We start from the raw sequence: 19,809 nt of genomic DNA on the forward strand, positions 1-19,809 counted from the left end.
CCCTTCCCCCAAAACAAACTGTAAGCTTTTTGGGGTGGGGATTGTACCTCCTCCACAGCTCCTACCACAGTGGGGCTTGGATCCCAATCCAGAGCTTTAGGGTCCTATCATAATATAAATATGTTAATAGCACTCTTTTCATATTTAAAAGACAAATATTTCATACCTAGTTTAGAGCATATTTAAAGTATCATTGAAATCATGGTCACAAAATTAATTTAACATTCAGGGCCACTAAAAGAGGGGACAAAAGGGGTAGTTTTCCTGGGGTCCCCATTTGAAAGGACTCCCAAACAGAGTGGTATTGCAACGTGTTCCCTGGGGTAGTAGTGCCACTCAAATTTGGCCTGGCTTACCCTCCACCATGATAGAATGGGGGCTGGGCAAAATGTAAGTGAGTGATGTTGTGACCTGGTGTACACCTTAGTGGCACTGAGACCCCATGTACCAGCTTGCAACATCACTCACTCCGATTTGGCCTGGCTTCCCCTCTGTCCTAATGGAGGGGTGACTGGACGAAACCTGAGTGTTGCTGCGACCCCATACACCAAGTCATGCCTGGAGCGGGGAGCTGTTCCCAGTCCTGCTGGACGGAACCTGCCACTGCAGGGTGAAAGTGGGGTGGACTTGCTTTCCCAACACTTTTTCCCCCACTGGGTCTCCCCTAGCTGATACTTTTTTGGAAGGGTGAAGGACCTCAGCTTCAGATTTTGCCCTGGGCCCCCAGACACCTCAGTGCAGCCCTGTTAACATCAGAGATGTTGCATCCGGCTATAACTGTCCACTTTCTGTGGGTACTGAACCAACTAAAAGGCAAATTGTCATCCCCTTCACTTCAAGTCATATTTTACTTTGATTTCAGTAGTGCATTTTGGTAGATCAGCTAGCTGTGTCCCCATTTAGAAACCATTTTTACAGTAATTGTTTTCCATGGGAGAAATGTGTTTTACAAATTCACAGCCTTTCAGGGAAACAAGGGAAAATTAAACTGGACGGGGCAGTTATGTGTTTGCCAGGGTAAATGGAATTTGTTCCCAGTCAGAGGATCAGAGACTAAACAAACATGAAAACCTATGCTGAACTGAAGAAAATACATTCTAGTTCTATAACACAAATAAAAAACAAGGACTTCAATTAATTTCTGTAAAATTAATCATCCTGAACCACTGATTTTGGGCAATTTGGTAGAAGCCATAATTACTTAAGCTACTGTAGTTCACTGTTGAAATGTTGCAGCTGGCTATATAAAACAAACATTGGGATAATATGAAACAAAATTCCTCCTCTATTTAAATGCAAGTAATATTGCTCCTAAATAAACAAACCACCTTTAATCTGATGAAAAATCCATCATGCAAGATGATTTTTTTTTAAATGAGGTCAGCTAGTGATAATGTTTTTGCAGGAGTTATTTTATTCACTCTCAATGAACAGTGAAGTCAGAGATGTTGATTTTCTTTATTGGAGTTTCTATTGATCAAATTGAATTCTTTGGTATATCTTATTATGTACACAAGTATTTGAGCTTTATCTGTTGCTGAAGGCTGTCCTCCTTACAGAATTACTATTCATCTGCTCTAAGAGGGGAGAAAAACACTTGTCATAATGGTGCTTCTGATGTTCTTATGCATTTATAATGCACTTGCACCAAATTTCTGAGTAAGTTAGCAATCAAACAGTCTTTTCACATCCTGCTTAAAACCCAGCAGTGACCCCATTCCAAAAAGAAATTTGAATTGGCTAGGCAGCTCAAAAACCACAAAAAGAAAGAGGTGATTCTGACAAACCCTGCCTTTGACAGGATTGAAATGCATATGTTCTGGTGATGAAGCAATAGAATGTGACAGAGTGCTGACCTCCAATTGAGCTGATTCCTATAAAGCTTCGGGTGGCTAAAATAACTTTACTCAATTGTTGAAATGAAGTTTAAATCAGTACATGATCCAGGGTCAATTCTCCATAAGACTCACCCTCAAAGCCAAAAAATTTGCATTTCACTGTTGGAATACATATTATACACAGAAAATGGTAGCCTTTGAAGCAGTTATGAGTTAGATACCAGTACATCAGAGTTAATATGGTGGGCCATATTCAGAGGTGATGCATGTCAGACATCTTTGCAGTGATGTAGGTGGCCTTTTATTCCAACACCCTTGTGCTCAACTAGGCCATCTTAGATCTGCTCACATTTGCTCTGCTTATGTGAGTCTTGCATGGTCTAACTTAGGCACTGAGGAGCTGTATAAAGGTGTAAGTAACCCCTTACTCGATGGGCGAGTGTAGAGTTACACAAAAAACATATAAGGTATATGCAAAAATATTTGCTTCATTAACTTCAGTGGGAGTTGCTGGTACTCAGGCCTCAGCATATTGCCTGCCTTTAAGAGCTGAGCGTTTTTCAGTGCTTTTAAGGTCAATCTCAGGCACTATTGGACCAGCAGAGGAGGTGAATTCCAAAGTCTACTGAGAATGCCTGGCTATTAACCCCTGACATTTGAATCTCAGCTGATCTCAGTTTTGGGGGCAGCGTGTGGAGAAAGGGCAGTTTCCTATATAATTATTTAGACAGAAAGTATCATACCCTCTACCACTTACAGAATGCTATGTACTCACAGGTGTCAATAATCCTGGTATTATCATTCATAAACCAGGGTTGAGAGGCAATATCTCTAGATTCTTGAAATGGAATTATAATGAAGTTATACTAACTATGTAACTCTGTATGTTTACTATGGGTCTGAGAGGAAAAATTTCCTCATCTACTAAAAATTGGTCCCACCTTGCCCTTGCTGCATGGGGATTACATTTTCATTTTACAGCATCATAGATGTGGATTTTATCATGGTGGATATATTCCCAGTTTATTTGCTCAGTTTGCTGGATACATTAGCAGTTCTCTTAAGAAAGAACTTTTCAATGAAACAATTTTATTGCTGATGATGTGAGGCAATTAAACATTTGTTATATATAAATATATATAATGAAATAACTTCTACAAAAATTTCAAAATCCTTGCATGTGCCTTGTCAGACATTATGTTCAGCAGGAACATTCTTTTACCATTCACATGCAGGTTTGCTTTGGATTCTTATAGTCAGCTCACAACAGCACACTGATTTCTTCATTTATTTTATTGATTCACATTTATAAGGATACCTAGCCAATATTCTATGCAGAAAAGTGTTTCAATGTATGTGTGTGTTCAAAATCTAAACAGGTCAAAAACATCACAGAAGGATGTGATAATCCACTTAGAGTATGACAATAGCTATTTTTATATATAAAATATAGTGGGTGTTGCCTCTCTTTTTTTTTTTTTTTTTTTTTTGAAAGTTTCATTCTCAGTTAAATATCTCTTTTCTAATATGAGTAAGTGAAAATGGTCCTTACACAGGCAATGCACTAATATCCATGTTTTTGTCCCCATTTGTCTCAATGCAAATGAAAGTTACACCTGCAAACATTCTTGTGACTGATGTGGCAATTTCCTGCAATATCCTTGGGAGACTTTATTGAATTAAGTTTAAATATATTTGGGGTCCATTGTATTAAATGAATGGTTTATGTATTGTTGTGGGCCAGTGTGATCAAAGGACTGGTTAGAACAATGTAGCATACAAGAATAGTCTTTGGGGATAATAGATGGGACAGTAGATTTCTTTGGATCTGCAAGGGGACTAAATGCAAATTTCCCACCTCCAGTTATGCAAAACCCCAGTCCTTTGAAACTCTGTCTTGAGGAGAGGACCATTGTCTGCTGATTACCTGTTCCCAGAAACTGAAGATCAAAGGTCCAAGCTGTGCAAAGGAAAGTCTGAACTATTTATGGATATGTGAGTTTTGAGCTAAGGCTATTAAAAACTGTAACCACAGAAAAAACCCTTTGTGGGGCTTGAAGGACTGACTCTGACCAGAGCCCTAGGTTGGAGCCGGGGGGCTGGGGTGTGAGCTGTGGTAAACTTATTGATGCTTTCTCTGTACAGTAGTGCTTTCAGCTTAAGAATAAATGTGCTTGCATATAAAGGGCTGTGTGATAACTGCTGTTCATAGCCTTCAAAGAGAGAGCAAAGTGCAGACACTGGCCTGTTTAGACAGTCTGTCTTGCTGGGAATAGCACAGTGTAGGCAGGGAAATGTGAAGCCTAGAAATACCCTGGTCATGAAGGAGAGAGATGTGGGTCTCTGCCCGAGAGGTGATGGTTGAAGAGCCAAGAGCCTAGAGTGAGTGCCCCCAAGGGATCATGGAGGGGGAATACAGGTTCAGTTGCCCTGAACTGTGACAAATTTATCCCTCAATACAATTCAATGGTACAAATTCTGCCAAATATTTTATAAAAATCTACTGGATGTAAAGATAAAAGGAACATTATTCTCAGCTGAACTTAAAATGAAGATAGATGATGAATAGTAGCACCTTGTAAAGAAAGGGAATAAATTAAAGATTATCATGGAAATACTATGAACCCATATGACTCAACTTTATCATGAATAATTTACAGTAATCTTTTCAATGTTTCATTAGACTTCAAAGTAATTTGAGACATACTTTAAATTGTTTTTAATCTTGTTCTAAATCCTGAGATCAGGGTAGAAAGATTATAATCCTAATTATATGAATGAATTTACTTACTACAGGTGAGCTCGAGGGCTGTTTATTTACACTGCAGCTTTCTCATTCTCTCCACATGGAGCACTTGATTATATACACAAATATTATCAACATTTGGGGCTGAGGGATTATTTAAAAAATGTTACCTTTTACTATGATAGTACAAATCACAATTTTTTAAAACTGCATGGCTACTGTATCAACCAAATCTACAATATGGTGGCAAAAGAACATCTCAGTTAGGGTATATTAAGAATATTAGATAATTAGGCACATATGAATATTATCTCAGATTCAAAGGTTAAATATAGCACATATATAATATTTAGAATGCTGATAGAAATAGAACTTCCAGACTGGCTATCAATGATATACCACGTAAATAGAGTCCAATAAATATATGAGTCAAAATATCATCTTTTAAAAATTATTATCATTTCATAAAAATGTGTTTCCAAATGGTGCTTGCCAAGGATTTTTTTTTAACTTTTCATAGCTTTCAACATACAAAAAGCTGTATAATAATCATAAATAATGAATTTCACAGATTCATCACACTTGTTTAGCTTTTTAGAAGTGTACATAGCAATATTCCAATAGATTTAGGAGTGTCTGAGAAAACTTCTGAAAAATACTTTGAGATTGTCAAATGTAAAGTCTTCAAGATGACTTCTTAAAAGTTCTTAAAAATACAAAGTGTTATGTAATGTGATTTATGATTTATTTATTGACAAAAGAGAGATTCGGTGGAGGTCATCAAAAAGTATTTCCCCACAGTAAGTTAACGATTGCAACATAGACAAATGAATTGTTGATCTCCCAACACTATACCATGATCTAAAATGTCCAGAACACCAACAGTTTATAAGAACGTTAATTGAGCACATTGAATCAGAAGATCTCAAGGCATTTTACAAGTATGAGGGATTAAGCCTCTGTAGAGCCTCTGTGTTATCTCAGCCTTCCTCACTGTATTTCAGCACATCCAGTTCTGGACAGAAACATACAAAAGAAACATATGAAGAATGTAGAGAGAAGCATTTTAGAACCTGAAAAAGGCTTGGTTTGAACTCAGTTATAAAAAGGGAGAATATTTGGTGAGATACTTATGTGATTAGGATATCAGCCACCTCTACATGATCATCCATGTTAGGCTAGAAATGTATTACAAATTAATTACAAATAAAGTGTCAGATTCTTAACCAAAGTAAATTTGCCAGAAATAAGAAAGATTTAGATATTTAAAGAATAGTGTATGACTTGCTGTCTCTTTTACACATATTTAAAATCTCACTGTGTGAAAGTGAGGAGTGTGTGTGTGGGAGGGGGGGGAAACATAAAGACTTAAATAAAATGGATATAAGAGAAAGTAGTAATAAATTAAATGAATATAAAAAAAAAAAACAGGCATGCATGGCCTAGAGCAGAAAGAGATTGCTAAAATTAACAGAAAGAAAAGTTAAAATAGCAATAAGTCATAGCAGAATGTGCATGTGTAGGTTATTGGGCACTAATCAAACTCACTGTGACGGGTTGGACACCGCCTTCTGGGATGTACTGGGATTTCACTGACCCTCTCCTGCTCGACCAGCCTGGGTTCCCTCTCCCTGCTTTGCCGTATTAGGCTCTCCAACCTCTTGCAGTGCACACACACAGGTAGGACTACACCCAGCTGCAGCCACAGACTGAAGTCAGTTCTGTGTGAAAAGACTCACTTCAGCACTCATGTGCACATCGCTTTTGGGAGATAAACCCAAAATAATACTGTCTTGCACGGTATACAAAAATCTGAACAGTGCAAGCTCATAAAAATTTGCCCTCTTCTTCAATGTGAAGAGAGATGTGCACGACTTCTTGCCCCCCCCCCAGTTAGAAATTACATAAACTGGGTTTAATAACAAACAAAATATGTTTATTAACTACAAAAGGTAGAATTTAAGTGGTTAAAGGGATAGCAAACAGAACAAAACAGATTGCCTTAGTAAATAAACAAAAGCTGCAAACTGAGCTTAACACACTAGATATGTAGGATGCAAATTAGCAAATTCTCACCCTGAGTGATAAATCAGGCTGGCAGATTCTTAAGGTACAAGTTGCCTTAACTTTTCCAGATTTTCATACACAGGCTAAAGATCTTAGCCTTGGACCATCACTTCTCACATTTCAGTCTTTGTTCCTCGGGTGTTTTCAGGTGTGTTGTTGTAGGGAGAGTGAGGACCCCTCATGTTGCAGTTGTCCCTCTTTTATATATTCCTCCCACTTGCTGGAAAGCTTTTTTGATGTGACCTGGGTCACAGTTCCCATTGTGTAGCGCTATCTCTGAGAGGTTTCTATTGCACACGGTTCCTGGAGTAATCCTTGTGCTTGTGTACATTTCTTCAATAAGTCACTAACATTGGGGGGAAGGGATAGCTCAGTGGTTTGAGCATTGGCCTGCTAAACCCAGGATTCTGAGTTCAATCCTTGAGGGGGCCACTTAGGGATCTGGGGCAAAATCAGTATTTGGTCCTGCTAGTGAAGGCAGGGGGCTGGACTTAATGACCTTTCAAGGTCCCTTCCAGTTCTAGGAGATAGGATATCTCCATGAAAGAAAAGATACATGTATAATTTTTGTATTTGAAGCTGGGAATATTGACCATATCTCTGTATTTCAAATGTGCTATGTTGGATGAGGCCTATAAGAGTTTTAGTTCTGAGTTCACTGTTCCCTTTAAAGATCAAAGCTTACTTGCTCAGCCTTTGAGGACTGTTAGCTTTTTAGTGATATATTCTTGTTTAAATGCAACGGTGAAATGCATTTATTTGCCCAATCTCACAAGATATTAAAAAAAAGTTTTGTGGGTCATGTCAAGTTCACCTACAATAACAAGAAGTCTGATTTCTATGGTTAATAATGACTAGCATAAATGACAACTCACGCTGTTGTTCAAGATACATTGTATTCCAAAGTACAAAAGATACTTTTTAGTGTGTACATCTCCCTCCGCCCCCCCACCCCCACCCCAAGAATACCTAAAGCTACTGGATGAGCAAAATCAAATAAAAATGACCTCAGGAACAAAGAAAATATATATATCTTAATTAGATCAGAACAATGAAGTCATACCAAAGACATACATCTCTTTCAAGATTTCAGATAATCTGCATTGGGAAGCTAAACACAATGAGTTAGAAAGAGTGTGAAGAGAGTTATGTATGCATTGGCCTTGTTCTGGTCTTGTTCCTCTGCTGGATGTTTTAAAGCTTTTAGTTGTTTTCAGCAGGCATGTGAAGAAGCATGAGAAAAGTAAGGTTTCAGGAATTTAGAAGTGGGTAGGCTTTAGTTTAGCATGTCAGTCCCCTCCTCAAGGGAACAGATATTATCAAAATCAAAATCAAACAAAGTTTGTATTTCTTTCCCATGTAGTAATTTATATATGATTTTAAAAAAATACCAAACCATAAAACCACAAGTGCTATTTTCATCAAACTTTTTTATTAGCTGCTAACATAAAATGTGTCATTAAAATTATGTCGCGAAGGGCACATCTGTACACATAATAGACAGGATGATAGTAAACACTTGCCTTATAAATGTTCCAAGACTTTGAATGATTCTATCGGTTCTAACACAATTCACCTTTTCAATGATATTGAATATCTCTGAAACCAGTAAAGTTGTTATAACTGATGGAACTTTTAAATGCACATACTGTATGCAAGATAGAGTTTTAAACCTGATCTATCAAAATACTCAAGCATGTGTATAACTTTAAGCATGTGACTTTACTAAATGCCAGTGGAACTATTTGCATGCTTAAAGTTATGCAAGTGCCTAAATCCTCTGACTGAATATATAAAACCTTAAAACTGTTCTAGAGGCTGGCTGTTCTAGCTTGATTTTTCTTCATAACAGAATAAACTGTTTTATTCATTACTTGTATTAGAGTAGTGTAATAAGGCTCAGTCAAGCTACTGTATTTGGCACTCTATAAAGTAGAGTGGAAGTAGACAATGATCCCCAATCTAAAATCTGATGTATTAATTGGGCCTACAAATTTACCCTAATTGTGAGATCTGCTGTTATAATAACTCATAACAACAACTGTTGATGGGAAAAGGTACTAAAGGAAGACAGACAGACTGAATATATCCAAATAAAAAGGCCTACTGATAAAACTCAAAGATACCTGGGGTCAACAAGAAAATGTGGGTCTGGAAATTAATGAACCAAAATTGGTGTGTCAGAAACTAGACCTAATTTGTGGACAAAATAATGAGGGAATGGGCTATTCCACTCACCACTCCCTTTTTGGGTCCTTAAAGAAGAGACTTTAGAGAAAAATTATCTACTAGAGCAAGCTTCATCATCATGGCTACCACCTCCACCATTTCCTGGCACTTCAGGCCTGAGAGATGTTCTGATCATACCAGGCCAGATAGATGGACCCAGATGACATCACCATCTCTACCAGCTTCATCTGAATCCCGAACACCACCTGGCATGAAACAGAATCAGACTTTAACAACAGTGCCACCCCATCTCAACTAAATTCTTCTCTTTTATCCAAAAGGACAGTTATTACCATCTTTGATACCATCTAAAAGACTATCAGACAATGGGATTTTTCCTTCTAAAAAGACCCTCCAGCTAAAGGAAAAGGGAACAAGTGAAAGCCTTATGTAATACTGTACATTTCAAATACTGTTTTTCCTTCTTTTCTTTATCTTTACTAAGAGGTTTAAAGGATTTTTAATGGCATGTTTGCAATAGTACTAAGCAGGCTGAGGTCTCTGTATACCAAACCCCAAACTTTGTTGAACACTGTTTAATGTTGGACAGTGACTGAGTTATGTTAGCCCATATATTTCTTCTAAATAAATACAATAAACCCTAATTCTGCACAGGATCAAAGTCTCTAGGGCTGTATGTGGATGAAGCAATCTGTCTGGGTTGATCAAAATGCAGGATTGGGGCCTAAGACGACAAGTGACATGCAAAGCATAGACAAGGAGGGAGATGAGAAATACCCATATAAATATTATTTTATGTATAAATACATGTGTTATTATTTTCTTCTGCCTTCAGCTTAGTCACAGTTTGCTGGCAGATGACTATAATTAATAAAATGGGAATTTCTTTGGGCTTTCTATGTGCTCCCCCTTCCCCCCCGCAACAATGTAAAACACAAAATGAACAGTTTCAATAACATACCACTGATTAATTTGATGTACAGTTTTGATTAACTCTAGAATGCTCAATATTATCTTCTCTAGTTTCATGTTCCATAAAACATTCTACAATGGCAGGATCAATTAGTTTCAATTTCCATATCAATCAGTCCAGATGGTTCTCATTATTTGCTAAGGATAGCTGCAAATTGAAATTTTTGAACCCATAATTCACATCATGTTAATTGGTGATACTGAACTGTCTCTTTGCAGAATAATCAGCAGAAGGTAAAGATGGGGAAAGGAGTGTACTCATATATACTGCACATTTTCCAGACCTGTGAATAGCTTGTCCAAATGGTATATTCTACTTCTGAGAAACAAAGGAGTAGAAAGTGGAAAGTGAAATAATATTTTCTCAGATTATTTCCCAACATATAGTTGTTTGGATATAATATTATCTTGGGGGTACCTGAGCTCAGGATGAATGTGTCTGCCTCACTTGACTATTTCTGGGTACATCTCATTACTGCACTACAGATATGTTAGTTTTTGAACAAAATCCATGCACTGTTTACCATTATTTTATTTCATATCAGCTGTATTGAAGAAAAACACAACAGAGCAATTAATTGTTCCTTTTGTCATTCCTGTATGCTCCTTCCATGTGGTATAGGAATATGTCTCATCTTCAGTGTTTCAATATATTATTATCTTATACCAATGAAAGGAGAAGAACAGAAGACTGCAAAAAGTTCACTAAGGACCTTGTTATTCTCATCAAATTTGCCTAGAAATATGGACAGTTAGGGATGCACAAGTGTTTCCATTCTCAGGGAGCTTTTTCAATTTCTTTAAAAGTTTTCAGTCTTGGATCTTTGTGGCTGAAATTAGCCACGATTGATCTGTGTGTAGGAATTTTTTTTTTTTTTTTAATTCTAGGCCAAAACAGTTTTGATGGTTTCTGGAACAAAGAGAGGTGAAAAAAATACAATCTCCAATTTCTAGAATATCAGTACTAGCCAGTAGAAAGTTAACATTTAGCAAGATTTAGGTTGCAGATATGCCATTTGGTGGCCTGGTGAAAACAGACTGTCATTTGTCAAAGTGGTGAGAATTTTACAAATATCTTATGTGCACCGGGTTTTGTATTGTGTTAACTGTCTGCCAGTGTACTATTGGTTCAGTGCACATATATGTAACTTAGGAAAATCTGTCAGAAGTGCTGTCTTTCTCTCCGGTTAGTGAAGGTATTCGTAGAACATTGTAGAGCTATGGATTCCATAAGTGAATGGGAACATAAGGAATGCAGGTTTGGGGCCCTAGTAGGGTGTACAAACCCCCATATGTGGCAGTCTCTAAGCTAAGAGAGTTGTTGCACTGTTCAATGTGATGACTACATATTATACAGTTCATTTGGCCAATAACAATAATTGAAAAAGAAAACATTGTCATCCACCTCCTACACTACAACCTGAAAACAATGACGTGGTATTTGGCATTATATTTTGAAGGAAAATCTCAGATTTTCTCAGTTTTGCTAAAGATTTTCCTGACGCAAACACAATACTTGAGTTTAGTCTGTTCCAGTAGTGGGTTGGTTGCACAGTATGCCAGTTTAAATTGTGTACAGCAAAATTTTATATCTGCTGATACAATAACTTTAAAGATTCCAATGTCTTCTTTGACACCTTTTAGTGATGGCTCATAAGATGGGAAATGTGGTCCAGACGAACCAAGACAGGCCTGAGAGTCAGGGGTTCCTGAGCTCTAATCCCTGCTTTTGTCACTAACTTGCTGTGTGTGTACTTGGCCAAATTACTTCACTGCTCTACTTCAGTTCTCCCATCTCTTAAATGGGGATATCTACCATACTAAAGTGTTCTGAGATTGGCTAATCCATGTTTGTACAATATGTTGAATATAAGAAAATTCTAATTAAATGCTAAATTATTATGGTAGCTTTCTTATATGAATACTCTGCTTGTCTCCACTCTCCAAAGCATGTTGGGAAGAGGTTTTTTTATGCTGATCCTCCCAATACAAGACTCATAGCCCTGCACATGTATCTAGAAAAATAATTAACTATCTTTTAATCATTTCTTCTCTGCCTTACTTCACTTCTGATGCCTTTTTGCAGATATATTAACTGTTCTATCAAATTATGTTTTCATAAAGAGTGAAATCCCGGTGCCATTGAAGTGAATGGCAACATTTCTATAGGTTTGATGGGAGCAGGATTATGCACACGATGTTTTGTTCATTTTACAGTGTCTGTTTTGCTTTTATTGTTTGCTTCTGTGTTCTTGAATTAGTCTTTCAGGTTCTGAAGTTCAAAGATAGATACATACAATGCAATTTTATACAACCACATGAATTTAATTAGTATACTACCCCATGAGCACAAAATCAGGTCTTTGTTGATGAATATCACTAGTAGTATGCTTAGTTGACCATTTGGGCATCTAAATATATAAGCATGCATAGAAGGTATTTGTTAATACAATTATATGTAGACAGCTGTGTGTTAAAGTCTTTGAAAATCAGGCCCAAAGTAAATCTGAGTAATTTTCCTGTCAGATCGAATTTGTCTTCATATATCCAGTTCACTCTAATTTCAGTCTTTCTTGTATTGCTCTTTCTGTGTTGTGGTGGTTTTTTGTTTGTTTGTTTTTTATGAATGATTTGCATCACAAGTTATATTTTACTACATTGTACATCACACTATCACAAATTCACTTGGTTTTAATTTAGCTATTCACATATTAGCTAACGCCTGAATAGCTAATCTAATAAAAAAAATGAATTCATATCCATCTCCGATTAGGTTTTTGGTGTTAATGAAATCTGACCTACATCCAGTTTTTTAATACTTTCTCATTAACAATATGCCTCACACACCCAAAATGAAACATATATTGATTAAGATTGAGCTGCTTTCACCCATGGACTCTGGAGAATTATTATCTGTAGGCATTTTTGGTGAATATATGAGTTTTACTTCATGTAGTGCTCCTTCTTATTTAGCAGGTTCCTTTCTAATTTTAGTCTATGTACAATATGTATTAGGGGGCATTGCAGAGGTTCAAAGTGGTTCATAGGGATCTGTCTATTTAATGGGAACTAAGTCTCCACATCTTGAGGCATATGAAGTTACTGTGTCCCTCCAGTGGCAGATGGGGAAGTGTCAACATGTGGACAGTTCTGAATAATGGATAAGGAGCCCTGGACCTAAGGTTTTGCATGAGGCTGGTAACCCATCACATAAAATTCACTTACTACAGAAACAAACACCAGGAACCATATAGGTGTGCATCATACTTGAACAAGTGATGGATTTCATGTGAAGAATATGACAGGCATTGGTCAAATCCATAAGGAAACCTATATCCTAAAAAGTCTCTTGCTCGAGACCAGAAGAGTAATGAAAATCAGATTTTGGAATGTGAGAACAATGCACAAAACTACTAAAACTGCTCAAATAATTAAAGAAATATATAGATACCATCTTGATGTTCTTGGAACCAGTGAGTGTAGATGGACAGATTCAAATAATCTTTACTTTAGAGAAACAAATAAGACCATCATCTACTCTGGGAATGTGGATGAAATATATTAAGCTGGTGTAGCAACTCTAATGTCAAATGAAGCAGAGCCAGGCATTGACTGAATGGGAATCAATCAATAAAAGAATTATTAAAGTTCACTTTCAGACTATATTCTTCAAAGTAACAGCTGTATAATGCTATGCACCAACCAACAAAAAATCAGATGAGGAAAAAGATGCTTTTAATGATTTGTGACAGGATGTGTTAACAAAACATGATCTCATAGTTACTAGGATTTGAACATGATGTTTGGAAGTAACAATGATGGATTGGATAAAGTTATGGGTAAGTGTAGCAGGGGTTCAGACATGAATCAAAATGATGAATGATTAGTAGAAATTTGCAGTATGAACAACCTAATGATATGGGAACAATATTTCCTTATAGCAAAATCCATAAAGTGACATGAAACTCCCCAGATGGTACTACAAAGAACCAGATAGATTACATCTGCATTTCATGAAAGTTTTGCAGCTCATTGGCAGATGTACATGTGAACAGGGGAGCAGACATCAGCATAATCTTTGTATCGCTTAATTGAAAATTAAGTTACAGAGGATGAAGATAGTTAAAAGTAAATTGCACATCAACAGCACACAGTTAAAAGACCCAGACACAAAAAAGTGCTTTTCAGCTTGAACTGAAGAACAGGCTCAGTTTTTTAATGGAATCAACTGTAGAAAACCAAGACACTGATACTCTGCAGGAAAACATCGGAGAGTGCTACCTAGAATGTACAAAGACAGACCTAAGAACAACAAAAATCTAAAAGCAGAGAATGGATTAGTGATGCTACTTGGGCTGCTGTGGAAAAGAGAGGAAATGGAGAGCAAAAACTCATTAAAAAAACCCTAACTCATTAAAGCTAAGATGTGAACAGAGAAGCAAGTGGCAAGAAGAAAACAGAGCTCAAGACAAAGGTAAGAGGGAGTACAAGACGAGATAAAAAGGCATATATTGAAAGAAAATGTTGAGAGGCTGAAGATGTTAACCAAAGATGTGATCTTCCTAGTATAAGACAATCAAACAGCTAATAGAAAACTTTAGCAGTATTGCAGTCCCTATTAAAGATGCAAACGTAAAGATTCTCAGTACAGAAGAAGAACAAAGGAAAAGACAAGCAGAATGTTTCAAGGCTGTTTTAAATAGACCAAGCGAACTATTCAAAATATGTGATGAAGGGCTATCACCAGAGTTTGGTATTGATTTAGAAGATTTTCAATGGAAGGAGTTAGAAAAGCCATCAGTAAACTTAAAAATGTGAAAGCAGCTAGGAAGGGTAACATTACCGGATAGGTTCTTAAAGCAAGTGATGAAAATGTCCTCCAGGCTTTCCTGGGGTTTTGGATCAAATACAGAGTGAAGAAAAGGACTGAACCTAGTGGAAGGGTGGTCTTATAGTAAAATTGCCAAAGGGTGACCTTACCAATCGCAATAAGTGGAGACGAATCGCATTACCCAGTGCCTGGGAAAATCACATACATCGTCATCCTGGAACATATCAAGAAACAAATAGATTTCCAATTTAGAGAGCAACAAGCATTTAGACCACCGAGGTCATGTGCAGACTATATTGTTGTTCCCAGACGTATTATAGAACTGTGTGATGATAAATTTGTATAAATGTCCAGAAAGCTTTGCCAGTGTACACAGAAATTGTCTTTGGAAAATGACAGCATATTATGGAATAATAGCAAAACTAATTAAAATCATCAAGGAATAATATGCTTTTTTATATCTCATGAAAACAGACACTCATTTTTTAAAAGATCTCTTTGAAACCTAAAAAAACAAGAGACATTTAAAGTTTTAGTTTCCTCTGTTTTTGAGGTATCTGGTATTTCTGATTAGAACATATGGGGAAAATGTAGGGTTGTTCATGCTTGAATACCTGAAGCAACCAGCAAAGGAAGTTTAGAATAGAAGTTATAACTCAGTTTAACTATAGAGGGCACTACCTGCTATAGCCCAATTATAACATAATTAAAATGTAAGAGAATGTCTCTGCAGAGACAGATGTAGGTCACAATACTGTATGTTTTTTTAGCTGTTTTAGAAATTGTTGAACTGAGCTTTAATCAGATGACTTGCATCCCACATAATTCAAGTGTGGAGCTGAAGTATCATCCATTCTTTAGCAGTAGACTGAGCGAACTATGGAATTGGAATTTCAAAGCTGAGGAGTGTTTGCTTTCAGGCTCAGCAGTGTTTGGTTTCTGATGTATAATTTTATCTCTGTACCAGTTGTCAATCATTTATTTGACTTTTTCTATCATAAAGCAACCCAATTCCATGATTTTCCTTACAAGTGTTTTTTAACTGTACCGTAATGACATGAAATAAAGAAGCTGAAACATACAGCTATTATTCTTAGAAGTGTTGATGCTGAAACCAGAGACAGGCATGTCCAAAGATTTTTTTTTTTTTTATATAAAAGTCCAGTTGGGGGTAAGGGTTAATGGTCACTGTCTTTTTCTGAACTGTACATTCATCTCTAATTGTTATCACATCATAATAATAGCAAGGATCTCTATGTTTCTTTTGCTCTTAAATACACTATAAGTAGGATGGTTCCTTTAGTAGTAATTCCTTGAAGAAAAATCCAAGAGAACAGAAAGCATTAAAATGTTATCTATCGCATAACCCTCCAGTAGCTGACACCTGCAGAGTTGTGTGGCTCAGAGGTCACCAAGGGTGTAGCAGTCTGCAACCACCAGTGTCCATCAATTTATGCAACACAGTGTGAAGAACTGTTTAACACACCATCTCTGTCTGGAAGAATCACCCTTAAAGAATCATCATTCTCTATGCTGGACCTCCTTATAATATTTTCAGAGGACTGCTCTCTTTGATGCTTTCCCTTTAAAATATAAAGGTACAAGGTGTTCTGTAGCTTTAAAGGTTCTGCAGTAGTCCACAGAATATCCCTCAAATGATCTTCCACTTTTCCCCTGTAAAACAATGCCGTGTTTGAAGGGTAGCAGATATCTTGGATAATGAATGTCCTTCATATTGTACTTATGTAAACTACAGCAAGGAGAATGCTTACAATAAATCAGCTGCTCCTGCTGCAGATGTGAAGAAGGCTTTCAAACCAGCACATTTCTAGTTTGAAATCAGTCAGACGGTGCCCAAGAGCTGCAGAAGTTTCAGAGTGCTCTAGTACAGAGTGCAGACTTAGTTAGATAAGAATGAAAGTCCAGACATACTCATACAACACCTGAATCACATTCAGGTCTTAGTTACAAAACCTAATTAAGAAAAAAGGGTGCTTGCAGCACCACTGTGATTCCAATGAACACGCTGGTATGATTCCCATTGTGAAGGGAGTGACATCCACACTTCACAGGGGTTGAATGAAAACAATGGGATTTTTATAACAATTATTACTAATAGACACAAACACATCTGATTGAATGCGTGATTAATTATGGAAAAAATATTGTGGCCAATAAATTAAACGTTCCATTCTTATCATGGGCCAAATTCATAATGCATAGGACAGTGCAGATTATCCAACTTTCCTCCATTATGCACTGGTGCATTCATTCAAGTTTTCTGGGAGTGGGGAAGGCAACTTGAATCTCTAGCAATGGCTTTATAAGAGACAGGCCAGCATTTAATCAGCACATTTCATGGTTTCCATAACTATGCCCCTACCCTAATCCCATCCACGGCCAGTCACTACTGCCTCCAGTAGAGGGGGGTTTGCAAACCCCTGGTATGTTGACTCTCCATCACCAGACTCACCACTGGGATCTTTTCCTTCAAGCAGACTCCAGGTGGATATGTCCCTATGTTTATGAGTTAAATATGTTATAGTGTGGTCAAGGACACTGTCAAGGTATGTCTTCACTACCCGCCAGATCGGCGGGTAGCAATCGATCCAGCGGGGATCGATTTATCACGTCTAGTCTAGATGCGATAAATCGACCCCTGAGCACTCTCCTGTCAACTCCTGTACTCCAGCACCACAAGAGGTGCAAGCAAAGTCGATGGGGGAGTGGCAGCAGTCGACTCACCGTGGTGAAGATACCATGGTAAGTCGATATAAGTACGTTGATTTCAGCTACGTTATTCACGTACCTGAAGTTGCGTAACTTAGATCAATCCCCCCCTAGTGTAGACCAGGGCTGACTGTTTAACACCTCATTCCCATTGACTGGTTGAACCTTTCTTATATTTCACAGCTGTGCACCAATTTCCAATGGAACCTAAGCACTGAAAAACTCATACAAATCCCAGTGCCCTTTTTATGAAACAAAGGGTGGGTGGGGAAATGTCAGTAGAGGAGGAAGAAAGGCAGAGAGTGCAGTGGGGGGATTAAGGGGCGTCCTCAAAGTGCCAAGCTGACTTTTCAGCATTGATTTGTGGCACTTTCACCTGCTTCTAACACAGGAACATACAAATTGCCACAGCAGATCAGACCTGAGCTTCATCTAGTGTAGAGTCCTGTCTCCAGCTGTGGCCAGAGCCAGATGTTTTAGAGGAAGGTGTAAGAACCCTGCAGTAAGCAGATGTGGGATTACCTGCCCCCCACAATGTGTCTTATCCTGTTTTCTAATAATTAGAGGTTGGCTGAAGATGAACCATGAAGTTTCATATCTCTTTCAAAAGTTTTGTTAGCATTAACTCTTCTCATTCTGGATATTCTTCACTTTCTTGTGCATAGTAAATTAGTGAGTTATATTCTAATAGCAATAATGCACACAATAGTAGGCTATTGTTGCATTTTTAGAGTGGTTGAAGGCATGGGACTGACCTATACCTGAGACATTTATCAAGTCCTTAATCCTGCTTCTATTGAAGCCTAATAGGAATTTCATCCTTCCTTCAAGGTGAGTGTGACATTACACCCCATATTCTTCATAGAAATATGGTTATGATATGAATATAGTATAACTAAGATATACTTTATGCAAGATGGGTCTCATAAGATATCATTGGAAAGGTTATAATTTACTGAAAGTGTTTTTCCAATTTGTATGCATTTCACCGTTGCATACAAGTAAAGAACTAAAACTCTTATAGGTAATCCAAATGAAGACTCAGGGCTGCAGAGGTTCTGCAAGTGACTCCCGTTCCAAAATGCTCAGAATAACTATCAGTTCAGACAGATAAAGTGTTCTTGGTGAGCTCAAATAGAACTAATGACTTAAAACAAGCATTACTAATTATTAATCAATGAGTGAGTGAATAGCATGTTTTGTTACAGGATATGAGCCAATAGTAAAACAGATTTTGAAAGCTGAATGTAGCTTTAATAAGATATTCAAAAAGGAAGTAAGAACTCAGATACAGACACACAAATTGATATATATGGCAAAGCTATATATGTCTGACAAGTAAATATATACAATGTGGTTGTATATCCAGGCAGGTTACAAGTGATTATCTAGCATGAGATAGTTTACTCATCTTTCTATTTCAGAAAACCTTTATTTTAAGAGGTAACTAGAAAACCCTTTTCTTGTTTAGTTATTCTTCTTCTGAGCCGATCATTTCAAAACAATCCTGAAATCCTAATACAGCCAGGGCATTCCTAGCATTTTTATTAGTCTGTAAAACATTTTGGACCAGATCCTCAGCTGGTATTAATTTGCATATTCCCATTGACAGCACTACTTCCTACAGCAGTGAACTGAGTGGGGGGTCTGACCCAATGTCAAAGGGCCTCAAGCAATAGTCCATCCAGACCCCAGAGACCAGCCCTGGGTGGCTGTGTAAGGGCTGTGAATAATGGCTGAAGTTCAGGAAAGATCAGTGATATGTTTAAATTCTAGTGATTGCTTCACATTTTCAATGAAAGAGACTAGAAACTTACATAAAATAAAATGTAAGTAAAATAAAGCTGAAATTCTCCTTCATATGCCTAAGTCCCATGAAATGTGGAGGCCTGTGGACACAGGCCTCAAAAGCCAAGTTCTGATTATAGCATCTTCTGATTTCAAAACATTTTAAAGCATTGTGATTTTTGGAGATGCCTGTTTTTGTGAGCTTTTCATGCAAGCCTTTGAGTCTAAGGATACAAAAATGTCATTACCAGTGTTATAGCTGAACTTGCAGAGATTGATGCTTCTGGATTTATTTCACGTAGGGTTCTATAAAACTGCTTTCATATATTATGAAGAAGAAAAAATGAGAATTTAGGCTTAAGGGGATTTCTTACAAATACTGTAAGGAAGGTTAGAAAATCTGTCAGTTAAAGTTAGGATTGTTTTTGTACATCTCCACCTACGTAAATCTGTATGGGAAAATATTCTTCAGAGTTTTAACTCTGATAGTCTCAGCAGGCCTGTACCTGCTAACCTTTACTACCCCAAATAATCCCTACTCATATGATTGGTCCCATTGAAGTCAATAGGATTACTCATGTGAGTAAGGGATTGTAGCATCAGGCCCCAATACTGTATATTTTCTTTGAAAAAATATACTGAAATAG

This window comes from Trachemys scripta, chromosome 5 (genome assembly GCF_013100865.1).
Source record: "Trachemys scripta elegans isolate TJP31775 chromosome 5, CAS_Tse_1.0, whole genome shotgun sequence".
Lineage (NCBI taxonomy): Eukaryota > Metazoa > Chordata > Testudines > Emydidae > Trachemys > Trachemys scripta.